Below are 19,057 nucleotides of genomic sequence, written 5' to 3'. Positions count from 1 at the left end.
CCCCTGCTTAAGCCAGTACATGTCCAGGCCCGTCTGAAGTTTGCTAGAGAGCATTTGGATGATCCAGAAGAGGATTGGGAGAATGTCATATGGTCAGATGAAACCAAAATAGAACTTTTTGGTAAAAACTCAACTTGTCGTGTTTGGAGGAGAAAGAATGCTGAGTTGCATCCAAAGAACACCATACCTACTGTGAAGCATGGGGGTGGAAACATCATGCTTTGGGGCTGTTTTTCTGCAAAGGGACCAGGACGACCGATCCGTGTAAAGGAAAGAATGAATGGGGCCATGTATCGTGAGATTTTGAGTGAAAACCTCCTTCCATCAGCAAGGGCATTGAAGATGAAACGTGGCTGGGTCTTTCAGCATGACAATGATCCCAAACACACCGCCCGGGCAACGAAGGAGTGGCTTCATAAGAAGCATTTCAAGGTCCTGGAGTGGCCTAGCCAGTCTCCAGATCTCAACCCCGTAGAAAATCTTTGGAGGGAGTTGAAAGTCCGTGTTGCCCAGCGACAGCCCCAAAACATCACTGCTCTAGAGGAGATCTGCATGGAGGAATGGGCCAAAATACCAGCAACAGTGTGTGAAAACCTTGTGAAGACTTACAGAAAATGTTTGACCTCTGTCATTGCCAACAAAGGGTAAATAACAAAGTATTGAGATGAACGTTTGTTATTGACCAAATACTTATTTTCCACCATAATTTGCAAATAAATTCTTTAAAAACCAGACAATGTGATTTTCTGGATTTTTTTTCTCATTTTGTCTCTCATAGTTGAGGTATACCTATGATGAAAATTACAGGCCTCTCTCATCTTTTTAAGTGGGAGAACTTGCACAATTGGTGACTGACTAAATACTTTTTTGCCCCACTGTGTATATATATATATATATATATATATATATATATATATATATATATATATATATATATATATATATATATATATATATATATGTGTGTATGTATAAATATATAAATAAAATGTGTGTGTGTGAGATATATAATATACACACACACACACACTACCGTTCAAAAGTTTGGGGTCACTTTGAAATGTCCTTATTTTTGAAAGAAAAGCACTGTTCTTTTCAATGAAGATCACTTTAAACTAATCAGAAATCCACTCTATACATTGCTAATGTGCTAAATGACTATTCTAGCTGCAAATGTCTGGTTTTTGGTGCAATATCTCCATAGGTGTATAGAGGCCCATTTCCAGCAACTCTCACTCCAGTGTTCTAATGGTACAATGTGTTTGCTCATTGCCTCAGAAGGCTAATGGATGATTAGAAAACCCTTGTACAATCATGTTAGCACAGCTGAAAACAGTTGAGCTCTTTAGAGAAGCTATAAAACTGACCTTCCTTTGAGCAGATTGAGTTTCTGGAGCATCACATTTGTGGGGTCGATTAAATGCTCAAAATGGCCAGAAAAATGTCTCGACTATATTTTCTATTCATTTTACAACTTATGGTGGTAAATAAAAGTGTGACTTTTCATGGAAAACACTAAATTGTCTGGGTGACCCCGAACTTTTGAACGGTAGTGTGTATACATGTTATTTCACCTCCCTCACTGCCATCACCAGGAGCTACCTGCAGGCCAGGACAATGATAACATTTTAACATAGCCTATGGAAATCCAAAGTTTACACATTATCATCACGCACAGAAATTGCAAAACTGCAAAACTAGTTTTAAAACTGCTAAGTTCCAACTGTTAAACATAGCGAGAGGCTGGGCTACGTGTGTGTGTGTAAAGTGTAAACCAGTGCATCCTGACTTTCTAACTATGCCTGTGTGTTGCGTGAGCGGCAGTCAGTCAACAACTCTTCGCAACGTTTCCTTATGAAACAATATGCTCGCTGAAATTATGGCAGGGAACGCCAGGTTAAACATTAAAACTGCCTTCTGAGCACTGTATCTACAGGCTACCACTGAAAGAAGGAGGCTACCAGAAAGGCATCTCTACTCCATACGATTTTACTTTCACTACGACATTACTTTGAACAGACTCTCAAAAAATTGCAAGGTGATATGATAAAGTAAGGCACAGTTTACTTACGGTCGTTTTTTTTTTTAAACGATGCAATCATTTTCTGCCTTTTGGCACCCTTCGTCATGCCGTGTTGGGGTCCTGAACTAGGAGGAGCTGTCCCCAATATGCCTGTCAAACTTGTTGTGGGTAACCATAGCAACCAAGCTCGAGCTCGCAACCTGTGCAGTCTGCGCAGTTGCAACTATGTATACACTGCTGTGCACCTCAATAAACCGAATGGTAATTAGTCTTTTGATTTTTCCGTGAGGTTTGCCTTATGCAAAGAAAGACAGCATAGACGTTTTTTCCTCCCTATAAGTGGGGGGGACCGAACGAGGTGAATTTAAATCTGGGTGGGACGAATCCCCCCCGTACCCCCCCTCTATCTGCGCCCGTGTCCATGTCCCAACTTGCTCTCAAAAGAGAGCAATCCATCCTGATGATTGAGATCTTTAATCCGTAGAATTTGCATGAATGAATTTAATGCTGGATGATGAGACCACCTCTCTGTCCAGCTGCTGCACTCAAACAAAACTTTATACATCTTTCTTTATTAGAGCTTCATGTATTTTTAGCTTCTCATTATCCTGCACAGAATTAATTAGCGCATCTGTATGCAACGTCGCATTGCTCAGGTGTGAATGAGTGCACAAAACCTAATGAGATTTCCAGCTGGATTGCATTCATGCCCTCAAGCTTCTCCTGAGCAATGATTTTTTTTTTCATACCCAGCAGGAAATCTTTTTTTTTTTTGTAAATGATGTAGCATATTACCATCAGCTGGTTGATGAAATTGTGATGAGTTAGCATACAAACTCTTCTTTTGGTCTTCAGGCGAAGTTTGGAACATGATGTATGTGTTATCAAGTAATAAAACTGGAAAATTATTTTCTTTTTTCCATGTGCATATTCATAATTTGCTAATCATTAAAAGTGGTCAAGGCTTTCATTTTTATTCCTTTATCCATGTTCTGTGTTGAAGATTGGTCATATATACACTCACTGGCCACTTTAATAGGAACTTGTTCTTGATTTTAAGATACGGTGACCAGACATCCCTGTTTTCCATTCCAGGGACAGTCCCCGTTTTTGGTAGCCTGTCCCCAGCTGGACCTGTTGCCGGAAATGTCCCCAGTTTTAACAATGACTGACAGATCCAGAAAAAAAAAAAGCCAGACCAAAACGTCTACCAAATTTCAGCAGACACCTCGCGTACTGTTTTGTGGATCACTTTATGACTGGCTCAGGCCGATAGCAGAGATGTTCCAGCACACCTCTGGCGATAGCCTTTCCAGTATTTTGATTGCTGGAACTGAGGAACAACTTTTTTAGCAGAGCGCTAGGATCTTTGCCTAAACTAAAGCCATTCATTCAGCTTTGACAGATCACTTTATTCACTCCTGGACAGGTAAACCAGTCTTTTCTTGTAGGCCTAAGTGACATTGATTGTCATCTCTGTTATTTAGCCTTTAAATATGTATACTACATTTTGCGATGTTGTATATGACATAACATTGCTGGTCACATTGTATTGAGATGCAGCAGTTGACCGAACAAACCGTAGCCTGCTGTGGCCAATGCTAGCAGGAGAAAGCTCAGTGCAGCGCCAGTCAGTCAGCTGAAGTTGTTGCTAGATGTAGCGTTGCTGTAACAGAAATCCAGCCGAGGGAAAATCATAACAGTTCAACGGAATAAACTAACTTACACACAAATTGGTGTGTTAGCCCGCAGAGTAGCCGGCTATGTAAAGCTGTAGGTTTACGGTAATGTTACCAAAGTGTCAGTAATTTGTATAATTTGTTGTGATGTGTAGCAGACTGCACATTTTAATTAAGGCTACTCATTTAGGCGTGGTCATCGATTCAGCTATGGCTACAATTTAGGCTATGGGAGATCAGGACTCATTTGTATCCTCAATAATAATAATAATAATATGTTACCATACCTTGAAATTGTTTGGATTGAAGGAAACTGTTTATTTAAATTGTGTTGTGTGTTTTGTATATTTTTAAATACATTGTCCATTACTCGTGGCATATATGGTCATTAATTTAATTTATTTTTTTTTCGCAGTCCAAATCCCGTGCTCTATTTGGCTGGCAAGCGAGTCTGTATCCTACGGTACGGACCCCAGTTACGGACCTCTGGCAACTCACTCGTTCACAACAACAACAAACATAGTAGCAATTTTTGTCAACATTTATCTTTTTTATAAGATTTATTTATAAGATTATCAAAAATCATAAAAATTTTTGCCAGCATTTCTCAGGAGAATAGCATTAATTTTACATCATGGATAGCGATAACGACAGTCTTCACAGCGAAAGCGAGTTTTACTACCCTGAGAAAGAAGAAATATTAGAAAACATTTCAGGAGAAAGCTAAAAACCTCTAACTGTTGCAAACGCTGAGCAAAAACATGGCTGAATCCTGAATGACTCCTATTTGTATAAATATGCGACTACACAGGTGGCCAAATTTATTTTTTTTCCTGCCATGGAAGTGCACTTGTATACCGAGGAGGAAGCCGTTTGCATTACAGCCATGAATGAGGATTCAAAATGGCGGCTCGGCTCAGTTTTCCCTTCCGGGCGCTCTTGTTTTCTGTTAGAATTTGGTAAAGAAAAAAATAAATATCTTCATAAGATGAGAAAAAATCCAAAGTGCTCAGGAATTGATGAAAATAGAGATAAAAAATAAAAATTCAAAACTTGAAGGTGCTCTTTGGTATAGGGAATACAAAAACCTTTGAAAAAAGAAGGAATCCAAGTTGGATACAAAGAGTGCCTTGGATTCCTTCTTTTTTAAAAAAAAATATTATTTACCAGCTTAAGGTTGGTCCTTGTGGTGAAATACCGTGACCTCGGCCTTGAATACTGACCTCGGCCCAGTACTTTCAAGACCTTGGTCATGGTATTTCATGACACGGACCTCCCAGCTGGTAAATAACACATATACACACATATATGTGTGTATATATATATATATATATATATATATATATATATATATATATATATATATATATATATAATATATACTTTCATGGCTCTAAAACATCTTTTTTCAGCTAGCCTACAATTTAAGAGTCTATAAATCTAAACTACTTACCCATACCAGAGATTTTCACATTGTCTTTAATGTTAACCTAATGCAGTTGCAGAATCGGCTTACAGTGTACTCAGTGAGAACCTAAGCAAGGAACCTAGTGTTAAATAAAAAATTATACCATAAACTCGTCAGCTCATTCCCATTAATGATTTATTTTTTATTTTTTAAAACCTTATTAAAAAATGGTGGACATACAGTGGTGCTTGAAAGTTTGTGAACCCTTTAGAATTTTCTATATTTCTGCATAAATATGACCTAAAACATCATCAGATTTTCACACAAGTCCTAAAAGTAGATAAAGAGAACCCAGTTAAACAAATGAGACAAAAATATTATACTTGGTCATTTATTTATTGAGGAAAATGATCCAATATTACATATCTGTGAGTGGCAAAAGTATGTGAACCTTTGCTTTCAGTATCTGGTGTGACCCCCTTGTGCAGCAATAACTGCAACTAAACGTTTCCGGAAACTGTTGATCAGTCCTGCACACTGGCTTGGAGGAATTTTAGCCCGTTCCTCCGTACAGAACAGCTTCAACTCTGGGATGTTGGTGGGTTTCCTCACATGAACTGCTCGCTTCAGGTCCTTCCACAACATTTCCATTGGATTAAGGTCAGGATTTTGACTTGGCCATTCCAAAACATTAACTTTATTCTTCTTTAACCATTCTTTGGTAGAATGACTTGTGTGCTTAGGGTTGTTGTCATGCTGCATGACCCACCTTCTCTTGAGATTCAGTTTATGGACAGATGTCCTGACATTTTCCTTTAGAATTCGCGGGTATAATTCAGAATTCATTGTTCCATCAATGATGGCAAGCCGTCCTGGCCCAGATGCAGCAAAACAGGCCCAAACCATGATACTACCACCACCATGTTTCACAGATGGGATAAGGTTCTTATGCTGGAATGCAGTGTTTTCCTTTCTCCAAACATAATGCTTCTCATTTAAACCAAAAAGTTCTATTTTGGTCTCATCCATCCACAAAACATTTGTCCAATAGGCTTCTGGCTTGTCCACGTGATCTTTAGCAAACTGCAGACGAGCAGCAATGTTCTTTTTGGAGAGCAGTGGCTTTCTCCTTGCAACCCTGCCATGCACACCATTGTTGTTCAGTGTTCTCCTGATGGTGGACTCATGAACATTAACATTAGCCAATGTGAGAGAGGCCTTCAGTTGTTTAGAAGTTACCCTGGGGTACTTTGTGACCTCGCCGACTATTACACGCCTTGCTCTTGGAGTGATCTTTGTTGGTCGACCACTCCTGGGGAGGGGAACAATGATCTTGAATTTCCTCCATTTGTACACAATCTGTCTGACTGTGGATTGGTGGAGTCCAAACTCTTTAGAGATGGTTTTGTAACCTTTTCCAGCCTGATGAGCATCAACAACGCTTTTTCTGAGGTCCTCAGAAATCTCCTTTGTTCGTGCCATGATACACTTCCACAAACATGTGTTGTGAAGATCAGACTTTGATAGATCCCTGTTCTTTAAATAAAACAGGGTGCCCACTCACACCTGATTGTCATCCCATTGATTGAAAACACCTGACTCTAATTTCACCTTCAAATTAACTGCTAATCCTAGAGGTTCACATACTTTTGCCACTCACAGATATGTAATATTGGATCATTTTCCTCAATAAATAAATGACCAAGTATAATATTTTTATCTCACTTGTTTAACTGGGTTCTCTTTATCGACTTTTAGGACTTGTGTGAAAATCTGATGATGTTGTAGGTCATATTTATGCAGAAATATAGAAAATTCTAAAGGGTTCACAAACTTTCAAGCACCACTGTATACCTCAGTATCTGCAATACAGAAAAGTCACAATTCCCAATAGCCATGTACCAAAACCATTTTTTTTTTTTTTTTGGACCAAGAGGTGTGCCGGGTGACCCCCTTAAATCTGCACCAGTCATGCGCCGCTAAAAAGTTGTTCCTCAGCTCCACCAGTCAAAATACTGGAAAGGTGATCACCAGAGGTGTTCTCATACATCTCTGCTATCGGCCTGAGCCTGTCTTAAAGTGATCCACAAAACAATATTTGCGGTGTCTGCTGAAATTTAGTAGATGTTTCGGTCTTTTTTTTTTTTTAAAGGGGTCTGTTGGTCATAGTTAAAAGGGGGGCATTTCCAGGGACTGTCCCTAGAAAACAGGGATGTCTGGTCACCCTATTATATGAATTAGTATATCCTTCCTGACAGCTCAAACCAATCTGGCCAGTTTCCTCTGGCCTCTCATCAGCAAGGCATTTCTACCCACAGAACTGTCGCTCACTCAGTGTTTTTTTTTTTTGTTTTTCGCACCATTCTGCGTAAACTCCAGAGACTGTTGTGTGTGAAAACCCCAAGAGATCAGCAGTTTCTGAAACACTCAAACCAGTCCATCTGGCTCAAACCAACACCCATGCCACAGTGAAAGAAAGTCACACTTTGAAATCTCAGTTTTTCCCGTTCTGATGTTTGAACATTGTGAACATTAACTGAAGCTCTTGATTTGTATCTGCATGATTTGATGCATTGTGCTGCTGTCAAGGGATCGGCTGATTAGAGAACTGCATTAAACAGCAGGTGGATGAGTGTTCCTAATAAAGTGGCCAATGTGTGTGTGTGTGGTAGCAATTCAAACCAACAAGGTTGATTTGGCGTGTTTATTGTTATTATTATTTATTTATTTTTTGCTATGGCCATGACAGGATTATCAAATCCTTTCTTTGAAATTTACTTCAGAGAAAGGTGTTAAATTTGATTAGCTCATCACAAACTTGACAAAATTAACATTTTAAGCACTTATTTACCTCACAGAATGTATTTAAATAAAAAAATTATACAATTTCCTTCACAGCATAATAGTTTCACGCTATGCTAACGTTTGGCAGTTAGCTAACTAGCTTAGCAAAAATCAGATTTAGCTATCCAAGAGCATCTACTTAATGCTAGCCAGGTTTGTTAGCACTACACTATTTGCTAACTGCTGTGAGGAAAGCTATTCCTGTATATTGGGTAATTAGAGTTAGCAAAGAAGAAAGAAACATGTTAGGTCAACTATTTTATTTCATTTATCAGAGTGGATAACTAGCTATGTAATATTAGCCATTTTATTTTGTCATTATGGTGGCACGGTGGTGTAGTGGTTAGCACTGTCGCCTCACAGCAAGAAGGTCCGGGTTCGAGCCCCGTGGCCGGCGAGGGCCTTTCTGTGCGGAGTTTGCATGTTCTGTCCGTGTGGGTTTCCTCCGGGTGCTCCGGTTTCCCCCACAGTCCAAAGACATGCAGGTTAGGCTAATTGGTGACTCTAAATTGACTGTGAATGTGAATGGGTGTCTATGGCTACGTTCACACTGCAGGCTGAAGTGACTCAAATCCGATCTTTTCGCCCATATATGACCTGTATCCGATCTTTTATTGGCAATATGAACGACACAGATCCTATTTTTTCAAATCTGACCCAGGCCGTTTGGATATGTGGTCCTAATTCCAATTCCTATCCGATCTTTTCATATGCGACTTCAGTCTGAACCGCCAGGTCGCATTCATCCGACTTACACGTCATCAACAAGCCACAAACGTCACTATTCTGCGCTGAAGTAGGCGGCGGGTCTCTCAAAAAAAGTTACAACAACATGGCGCATAATCACGGGCGCAGATAGAGGGGGGGACTCGTCCCACCCAGATTTAAATTCACCTCGTTCGGTCCCCCCCACTTATAGGGAGGAAAAAACGTCTATGCTGTCTTTCTTTGCATAAGGCAAACCTCACAGAAAAATCAAAAGACTAATTACCATTCGGTTTATTGAGGTGCACGGCAGTACATACATAGTTGCAACAACTCACATAAAACAAAGACTGATATTCGGTTGGTTGAGCTGCGCAGCCTGCACAGGTTGCGAGCTAGAGCTTGGTTGCTATGGTAACCCACAACAAGTTTGACAGGCATATCGGGGTTGGGGTTGGTTTGCTGGCAGCTTTGTCCCCCCCAGTTTTTTGTCCCCCCCAGTTCAAAAAACGTATCTGCGCCCCTGCGCATGACATCAATGCGAGGGACGCTTCGGGCTGTGAAGGTACTGAATCTTCTCAATGGAAGGACGCAGAGGTTAGGGAGCTGATTTCCATTTGGGGGGATACAGCTATTCAAGCTAGATTGGATGGGTCATACTGCAACCGGGCGGTTTTACTTCCGTAAACACTGGCCATGCTCACTACGTGTGACGTCGTCGTATCCTGCAATGCGCATGCGGAACACTTTTAGGTCGCTTTTCGTTCATACTGAGGATCACATACAAGTCGCATATATTTGTTAATGTGAACGACCTCACAAAAAAATCGGATTTCACAAAAAAATCGGAATTGAGCATTAAGCCTTGCAGTGTGAACGTAGCGTATGTGTCAGCCCTGTGATGACCTGGCGACTTGTCCAGGGTGTACCCCGCCTTTCGCCCGTAGTCAGCTGGGATAGGCTCCAGCTCCCTGTAGAAGGATAAAGCAGCTAGAGATAATGAGATGAGATGAGATTTTGTCATTATAACCAGTAGATATCTTTGTTAGCAAGATATGTTTGCCTAATATATTGTGTAACTGATATCAGTATTCGATTACACTGTATAAAGTTCCCAAGCAAGCTAGCAAGCATTGATTTACTGTAACTCTCGTGATAACATCACATCATATGCATATGATCAAAATGGCTATTCAAATTTACTTTCAAGTTCCAGACACATCGTACATCTGTCTCGAAGTTAAATCAGGGCATTGTGAAGAGAACAATGTTTTTTGAGACGTAGCAGTGGCAGGTGGTGATCTTCAGTATGGCTCTCGGTGGACACTAAATGTGTGGTGATGATCATTAAACAGTTCATCTGACTTCCTTGGACAGATCTGAGGGAATCTGAGCATGTTTAGTGCACAACATGCATATTTTACCAGTCCTTTATTTCTTTCCTGCCTTGATTGACAGGCAGTAAGGTTTCATTCCATTCCTCTCTGTACCTGACTCTGGCTCCAGGTTGAATTTTGGATGGTTGCTGGCTGTGCAGCTGAACTGATGCTTATCAATTTTTATACAAGTGAGCCAGTTTTTCTTCAAGGTCATCCAGTGGTGGCAAAGGGGATAATCATGATGGCAGGCATGGAAAGTGTTATTTCTGTGTCAGCTTCATGGGAATTTTCAGCAAATTCACTGGAACCATATTCTACTTTCAAATATGCTTAAATCTTTAAACACTCAGCAGTCATTGGCGGTTTCATACTTTGATTACAGTTTTTCCTCATTTACATAAACCAAATTGCTCATGAGCAGGGTCTAAATATTAGCTTAATAACCATTTTTGTGAATGATAGGACCCATGCTTGGGCTGTACTGAAATCCATGTCATGGTGTTATGTCTACAAGTCGTTATGTGCCTTTTGCTGAAACCTAGTTGATAGAAAGATTGTCGTACGTCTAGCCAATTCTCTTATTTCTAGGTAGACTCTGTGCAGGTGAATCACAATGGTCTTTGGTTTCTTGGTCATCTCCTTGATTAAATGTTCTTCCTTAATTGTTCAGTTTGGCTGGACTGTTGGTGGTTTAAATTTCCACTAAGAATGACAGGTATAATGACAGGGGAAGTAGAAATGTTTCTGTTCACTTCCCCAGGTCTGTGCCTCAAGACAATCATGCCTCAGAGGTTTCACATCCTTTCCCTTTATTATGTCTGCCAACTTTGTTGGAGGAGTTTATGTTTTCGCCTCCATTTGTTTGTCGTTTCCCACTGTAACTCAAAAAGTAGGCAACAGATTTTGATGAAATTTGGAGGAAAAATAAGCCATGGGCCAAGGAATAATTGATTTGAATTTGATGCAAATCTGGATATGTATGTGGATCCAGGATTTTTTGTCTGTTCCCAATGTAATTCAAAAAGTAGTGAATGGATTTTGATGAAACTTGGTGTACAGCTTTAGTATTATTCTAAGTTCAAGTGATTTGATGTTGATGTTGATAATATGTGGCTTGGTAGATGTATGTGCTCTACTGAGTGCCCTTCTAGTTACTTGTTTTTTGAAACAGTACTATATGGCCAAAAGTATGTGGACCCCTGACGATTACACCTGTATGTGGTTCTTCCTCAAATTCTTTCTACAAAGTTGGAAGCACATAACTGTATAGAATGGCTTTACAATTTCCCTTCACTGAAACTAAGAGGCCCAAACCTGTTCCAGCTTCACAATGCATGCCCCTGTGCACACAGCGAGCTCCATGAAGACATGGTTTGCCAAGGTTGCAGTGGAAAAGCTTGGGTGCTCTGAACAGAGCCCTGACCTCATCCCATTGAAAATCTTGGGGATGACCTGGAATGTTGACTGCACCCCAGTGCTCCTCACCCAACATCAGTGCCTGATCTCACTAGCGTTCTTGCAGGTGAATGAACAAATCCACAAAATTACCCTCCAAAATCTATTGGAAAGCCTTCCCAGAGGAGTGGAGCTTATTATAACAGCAAAGAGGGAATAAATCTAGAAAGGGATGTTCAAGAAGCATATATGAGTGCTAGGGTCAGGTTTTCACAAACTTCTGGCCATATAGTGTATGTTTAAATCATATTACTTGGGTAGATTCAGCATTTCTTCAATAAATATGCTTGGTGTTTGTGTTTCAGGAAAGTATTTTGTGATGCCTGATTAGTAGAGGACTTTTTGACCCTACTGTACTTTTTGAATACTTCTCAAAGTTAATGTTTTCCATTACACTGGACTCAACATGCTAGCAAAGAAACAATGACTTAAAAGTCAGCAATTAGCATATTCCTCATTTTCATTCCCTCTCTTTACTCAGCTTAATCACCGTGCTCTTAATGAAAATTAAATTAGTTTTAGACCGGATGGTTGTAAATGGTGCAGACAGAAACATAATAATCTCATCTGTACAGCTTGCCTTACACTTACTATGATCACAAAGCCATTTTTCAGCCTTCGGCACCCATTCAAGTCCAGAAGAATAATAATAAGAAGAAGATGTAATTGGCCAGTTTCTGGATTTATAGGATGGTTTTACATGCATCCCTGAGTGAGAGAACACAAACACACAGGATGAAGTGCTGATGGAATGAAGTGCAGATGAAGTTGTTAGTTAAGATATTCAGTGTATGGTGTGTTAATTCTGTCTCAGACAGTCTCACACTCACAATAGAAAAGCTTTCTGACACACAAGCAAGCCATATTGGTCCCATAAAGGATACTGTCTCATGGTAACCTCCAATGGGAGTAAGGATGGTGGTACACCCCCCCACTCACCCCACCCTGGGAATCATATGAAACTGTTTTATGGGTCATATTAGATGTCCATTCCAAGTTGTGACCCTTGCTGTGATTTATAAACAGTGACTTGTTACAATGGGTGCAATTATATCTTCATTTTTTAACAGGAAAACATCTCATTTGTGATCAAATAGATGGTTTGATTCCATCCTGTAAGTAAAGAAATGAGGAAATTGCCAGGAGCCATCAATGCACAGTGATTTGAGCAATGGTTTGAGCACAGGATTAGCCAAAATTTCATCATCTAGCTACCCCATTAAATCAATTTGTAAAAGTATTTAAAATGTTTCAGAAAGTGATCATTAGTAATAAAAGTGACATGCAGTGTGTAGGTTCATAACAGTAAACAAGCTGCAACCAAAAAGAGTGAATTAAATGGGAGTTTATGAGAAAATATGAAAGAGGCATGATGTAAATCTAGAAAACTTTCTCGTAAACTGACACATCTGAGTGGAGGCCTGGCTTGAGCGTTATCTGACTGAACATTATCAGTTTGTCAATGTTAATGGTGCCTTCTGTTTGATGTTCCTCAAGGCTCAGATCTAGTCCCATTGCTTTTTCCTTATGTGTTTCCCCTGGGTACAATTATTCATAAACACATTATTAGTTTCCACTGCTTATGCTGATGAGACACAGCTGTATGTTCCTGACAGCAGCTTGATAAAGTTTAGAAATGTAGATACTAGATATGAAGTAATTTCCTTCTACTTAGTTCTGAGAAGGCGTAAATACTTCTGCTAGGACTCAATGGTACAGTAGGTAGTGTGGTAGCCTCATATCTCCAGGCTGTCCGATTTGATCCTGATGTCAGGTTACGTTCTGGGTGGAGTTTGATATGTTCTGTCTAGTGTTGCCACCTGTCCCGGTTTTTCCTGATTGTCCCGGATTTTCATGGTCTGTCCCGGAAAAAAAAAATAAAAATCCGGGACACTGAATGTCCCGGTTTTTTGTACATGATGGGCAAAATGTGTATTTCAACTTGCGAGCCAGCTGAGAACCAGTTTGCTTTTCCGTAGCTCGCCGTGCTAAGCGGAGGCACGTCATTACGTCGCTGAATACGTCATTACGTCGCTGTATACGTCAGTTACGGCGCTACGTTTACATAAACCTTGGCGCGCATATCAAAGCAAAAACAACACGGAAGAAGCAGCAGCAGCAACAACAACAATAATAATAATAATGATGGATGACTTCGCGTTTGTACAGCTGCTGCTTCTCGTCGCTTAAAAATGGCGATCTTTCGCGGTCTTGTTATTGTTGTTGGTCTTAACAACTCTGCCCCCCCCCCCCCCCCCCCCCCCCCCCCGCTGACGTAAGCGGTTCTTTCCTCTATCCCAGCAGAGAGTTGGTGCTAGCCTGGAACCGTTTTTTCTGGCCCCAGAGCCAGTTCTTTGTCAGTGGAAACAGAAAACCCGGTTCCAAACTAAGCACTGGCCCCGAACCAGCCCTGGAACTGCTTTGGTGGAAAAGGGGCAATGGAGGATGCTTGGACTGATAAAAGAAACAGACTCTCTGTTGCAATGGTGAAGGCTGAGCTTCAAGTCAGGCTAAACTTTCAGTTGTCCTCAAGACATTCATTGAAAATCAGCCAGGACTCATAGCAGCAGCAAAGAAAAACACCAAATATAAATGGAAGATTAGGTAAGGTTTTGGTGAATTAAATGAAATCCAAATAGTCTTATCTGCCTACTCCTGTATGTGCCCAGTTATATCAGTTACATGTCCTCCTATGTATTTGTTTAGCCAAGAGCAGCAAGCAGCAGATGCACAGGCAAGCACAAGCAAAGCACACACCACACTCTAAGCAATCAGGTAAGCTGTTTGACACTACACCTTACATTGTTACATTCAGGTATTCTTAGATACAATGAAAAATTAGATTATTTTTATTCCACATAAGCAAATAAACAGAACTTAATTATGTATTCCCCTTTTACCTGTGCCCCCAGGTGTCCACAACCAAAAACTGTTGGAAATAAACCAAAATAATGAAGACCTGCTATATTATGTAAAGCAATTAACTAAACAAATAACTAGCAAAAGTGTCATTTTTACTAATTAGAGCAATACGATTTCAGCGTAGAAGAGTGATTTTTGTCTTGAGTTAGATGTGCGAAAGGCGCCGTTGCTTACAAGCAAAAAGGTCGATTGGATGGTCGAAATGTCCAGGATTTTTGTCAGACACAGGTGGCAACCCTAGTTCTGTCCATGTCAATGTGGATTTCTTCTGGGTTCTCTGGTCTCTTCCCACCAAGCCAGTATATGAATTGGCTATATTAAGTTGACCCTAGGTGTGAATGATGGTGTGTGCATGTGTGTATTTGGTGTCCTGCAATGGACTGGCATCTCATCCAGGCTGAATTCCCTCCACATGTCTGATCCAGTCTTCCAGGGAAACACTCTGGATTCACCACATCTTTGTGATAAGGATGGTAATGAAGCTGAATGAAAATGAATTCCCAAATCTATGTTATAGGGACATTTTTCTCTGTCTATCATTTCACCCTTGAGCTAATGACGTGTTTTCCTTGACCTCAGTTTCCCCTAAGATTATTAAATATTCTGTACTTAGTCCGTGTCCCAAATCACATATAGCTGCATTAAATCATATTCAGAGTTGTGTTTGATATAGAAAGCAACTATAGTCAATGACAAATTGCTATTTTGGATGTAATGTATCTGTACATGGTGTATTTTCACCATGACCCCTCATATTACTTATAAACAAATGTGGTATCAAGTGAAGGTTTGAAATCTCAGCTGTTGATGGTTGTACAAGTAGTTTCAAGTCTCAAAGATGCTCTTTGGCATCTGAGAGCAGGGATAGAAAAACAACTGGTGGCACTACATTGGCGCTTTGTCATGAATCATTACCCGTGTGGGATGGGGGGGGGGGGGGAGATGGGGTACAGCAGATGCAATGAGTGAGAAAAGCTGTTTCCTAATCAGGTAGAACAGCAGTGCATGCTCTTACACCACCTGCCAAACAACACAAGAACAAATAAACCATGTCTGCTGTCTTTGTAGGACCTTCATATGAGTTCTTCAGACATTTCTTCTTGCTTAAATCATCAGTACCAAGAGAGATCCCAATGATGCTTTTGACTCCAATCTTTTAGTCAAGCATCTTCATAAACAGAACTTTCAAGTTTATTTACATAATTTACAAATTACACCACCACTGCAGTCTCCAAGGGATTTTGACTGGTGCTGAGAAGTTTACGTTTGAGATGTCAGTCATGGGATCATGAGTTCATTCCTGTTTCAGTGATTCAGAAATTATGTCAGGTTCTGAAAGTGATATCAAATCAGCACCACCGAGTCCGAGACCATTGTTCTCTCGCAGAAAAGACTGGGATGTCTCTTCAGGTGCCCTTGGATGAGGTGTTTAAGTATCTTAGGATTTTATTCATGAGTGTCAGAGATGAGATTGACAAACAGCTTGGTGTTACAGTCACAGGACTTTGGTGGTGAAGCAGGAGTTCAGATTACAGACGAAGCTCTCTGTTTAGCAGTCAGTCTACGTCCTTCTCCTTGTCTATGATCCCAAGCTGTCAGTCGTGAATGAATGAATAAGGTAGAGAACATGAAAACTGGGAAGGAAATTCCATCAGATATTTGCTGGGCTTACTCTCCATGAGAGGGTGAGCAACTCAACAATCCTGGAAATCATAGGAGTAGAGCTGCTGCTCCTTCAAATCAAGAGGGCGGCACGGTGGTGTGGTGGTTGGCGTGGTCGCCTCACAGCGGGGGGGTTCTGGGTTCGAGCCCAGCGGCCGGCGAGGGTCTTTCTGTGTGGAGTTTGCATGTTCTCCCCGTGTCTGCATGGGTTTCCTCCGGGTGCTCCAGTTTCCCCCACAGTCCAAAGATATGCAGTTAGGTTGACGTGGGGCGGCCTTGGGCTGAGGTGCCCTTGAGCAAGGTACCTGACCCCTGACTGCTCCCCGGGCGCTTTGGTGTGGCTGCCCACTGCTCTGAGTGTGTGCGTGTGTTCACTCCTTCAGATGGGTTAAATGCAGATGATGAATCTCACTGTGCTTAAAGTGTGCATGTGACGAATAAAGGTTTCTTCTAAAAAAAAAAAAAGAGGAGCCAGTTGTACGTCTCACTGGATGAAGACCCCAGGATGACTTGGGAATGTCTTGAGGTTCTTCAAGAGGCACTGGAATCTGGGGATACAGAAGTTTGGATTGACCCTCACCAGGAAAAGTAAAAGGAAAATGAATGAATGAATGAATGAATGAATGAAGTCAGTAAAATTGATGAGCACTAGCTCTGACTTTTACCAGATCCTTGCAAAGTCTTTTGAGCCATGATGGACAAATCTCCATATTTGGGGAATGGCTGTCTCAAATATCCTCCAGGAAAGTGCTGCTGAGTTTTCTTCACAAGAGCAGAGGTGTGTAGTGTCCATGAGCCTCATTTATAAAACTTTCCATGGAATCTAAGAAACAGGAAATGGCATGTGCACAAAATGATCAGATTTAGGTCCCAGATGCATAAATAGCGCTCACTTGGCTGAAATTAAAAAGCAAAACAAAACAGAATCATTTCCGAAAGTAATAATCTAGACTATTAGATAAAATGAGGGAATGTTGATGCAGGCCATCTTGCATCCACTTTAGTCAAAGCCATTTGTGCATCTCATATCACTCGTACATTAATGAAGGAATAATGCTCTGAATTAAGCAAATTTGAAAAGCAAATGTATTCCCCTTTCTGCAAAGCGGGTGCAGTCGATGGCACAAAGTATTTTTGGAAAACCCACGATTGCCTTTTGATGTTGGCACATTCAGCCTGAGTGAATATTCAGACCTGGTGGATATTGGTGACATCCTAATTGCAACATGTTATGCAGCTAGAATGATGAGATTTAGATAGTGGTGAGGCAGTTCCTGTTTCCTGCTACTGAATAAAAAAATACAGGAAATTGAATTTTTCAGAACCAAAATGAGGTGTTTCACAAGCCAGGCTTTTGCTGTCTTTATAAACATAATGTGCTACTCACAATCAAGTCCACTGTCTGTTGTTCTGCATCACCTATATATTAATTTCAACATTACAGTTACTGAGTGTTGGGCTAATAATCTCTATGGCAGTACCAATTTATTTTACAACCCCAAATCAGAAAAAGTTGGAATGGTATGTTGAAATTAAAATGGAAAACAATGATTTGTAAATGATCTTTGACCTGTATTGCACTCAAAACAATACAACAGCACATTATTTGATGTTTTAACCCATGAATTTGATTCTTTTTTTTTTCAAAATAAACACATTACAATTTTGTTCCTTACAACACATTTCAAAAACGTTGGGAAAGTAAAGCATTTTGCCACTTTAGAACATTTCTATTCCTTCTCACAACACTTAAAATATGTTTATGGACTGAAAACACCAAGTGATGAAGCGTTCCAGGTGTTATTTTGTCCCATTCTTCCTGCAAACAGGTCTTAATGTGTGTAACAGTACGGGGTCGCTATTGTCATAATTTTTATTTCAAAATTCTCCACACATTCTCTATTGGGGACAGAAGGGACACACCCTCTTCTTCCACAGCCACGCCTTTGTAATGTGTGCAGAATGTGGTTTTGCATTGTCTTGTTGAAATCTCCCTGGAAAAGATGTCGTCTTGAAGGCAGCATATGTTGCTCCAAAATCTCAGTGTACTTTTCTGCATTAATGCTCCATCACAGAAGTTTAAGTTACCTTTGCCAAGGGCACTGACACAACCCCATACCATGACACACTCTGGCTTTTGGACTTGTTCCCGGTAACAGTCTGGATGTCCCTTTTTGTCTTTGGTCCGGAGCACATGGCATCCATTTCTTCCAAAAAAGACCTGGATACTGATTCATCTGACCACAATACACATTTCCACTGTGTGACGGTCCATTCCAGATGCCTCTGAGCCCAGAGAAGTCAATGGTGCTTCTGGACACAGTTAACATAAGGCTTCCTTTTTGCACAGTAAAGTTTTAAATGGCGTTTGTGGCTATAACTCTGTATTGTAGCTTGACAAAGGTTTGCCAAAGTAATCCCAAGCCCATGTGATTCTATCAGTTATAGATGAATGACCGTTCTTGATGCAGTGCCATCTGAAGGATCAGAGATCATAGGTGTTCTGATTAGGCTTGAGCCCTTGCCCTTTACACATTGAAATTCCTCCAGATTCCTTGAATCATTTAATGATATGTGCTGTATAGGGTGAATATCCAAATCCCTTCCTGTCTTTCATTGAGGAACATTTTTTATCTTCTATATCTTTGCAATAAATGAATTCCATCATTCAGTATTCAAGGTATTCCTCAATTAATTTGTTTTGATCATCATATATCCTTATTTTATTTTTTTCTTTTCTTACTTTCTGAATAAAAACCCTTTTTGTATCACTACCCTTCTAATGCACAACATAGGTCAAAAACGACCTGCATTCATTTTCCAGCTTATTTCATGTACAGCTGAATGTTTCTATGATATACTTTTGAAATAAATTCATTTTGTCATTTACTTTTCCAAATATGCAGTAAATATCTTGTTTTTGTTTAGCACAAATCATCCTTTTTATTTTTCCTTTCTTAAGTTATGAACAAGCACAGCT

This window comes from Neoarius graeffei, chromosome 16 (genome assembly GCF_027579695.1).
Source record: "Neoarius graeffei isolate fNeoGra1 chromosome 16, fNeoGra1.pri, whole genome shotgun sequence".
In the NCBI taxonomy this organism is placed as follows: Eukaryota; Metazoa; Chordata; class Actinopteri; order Siluriformes; family Ariidae; genus Neoarius; species Neoarius graeffei.
This window is presented reverse-complemented; position numbering follows the sequence as displayed.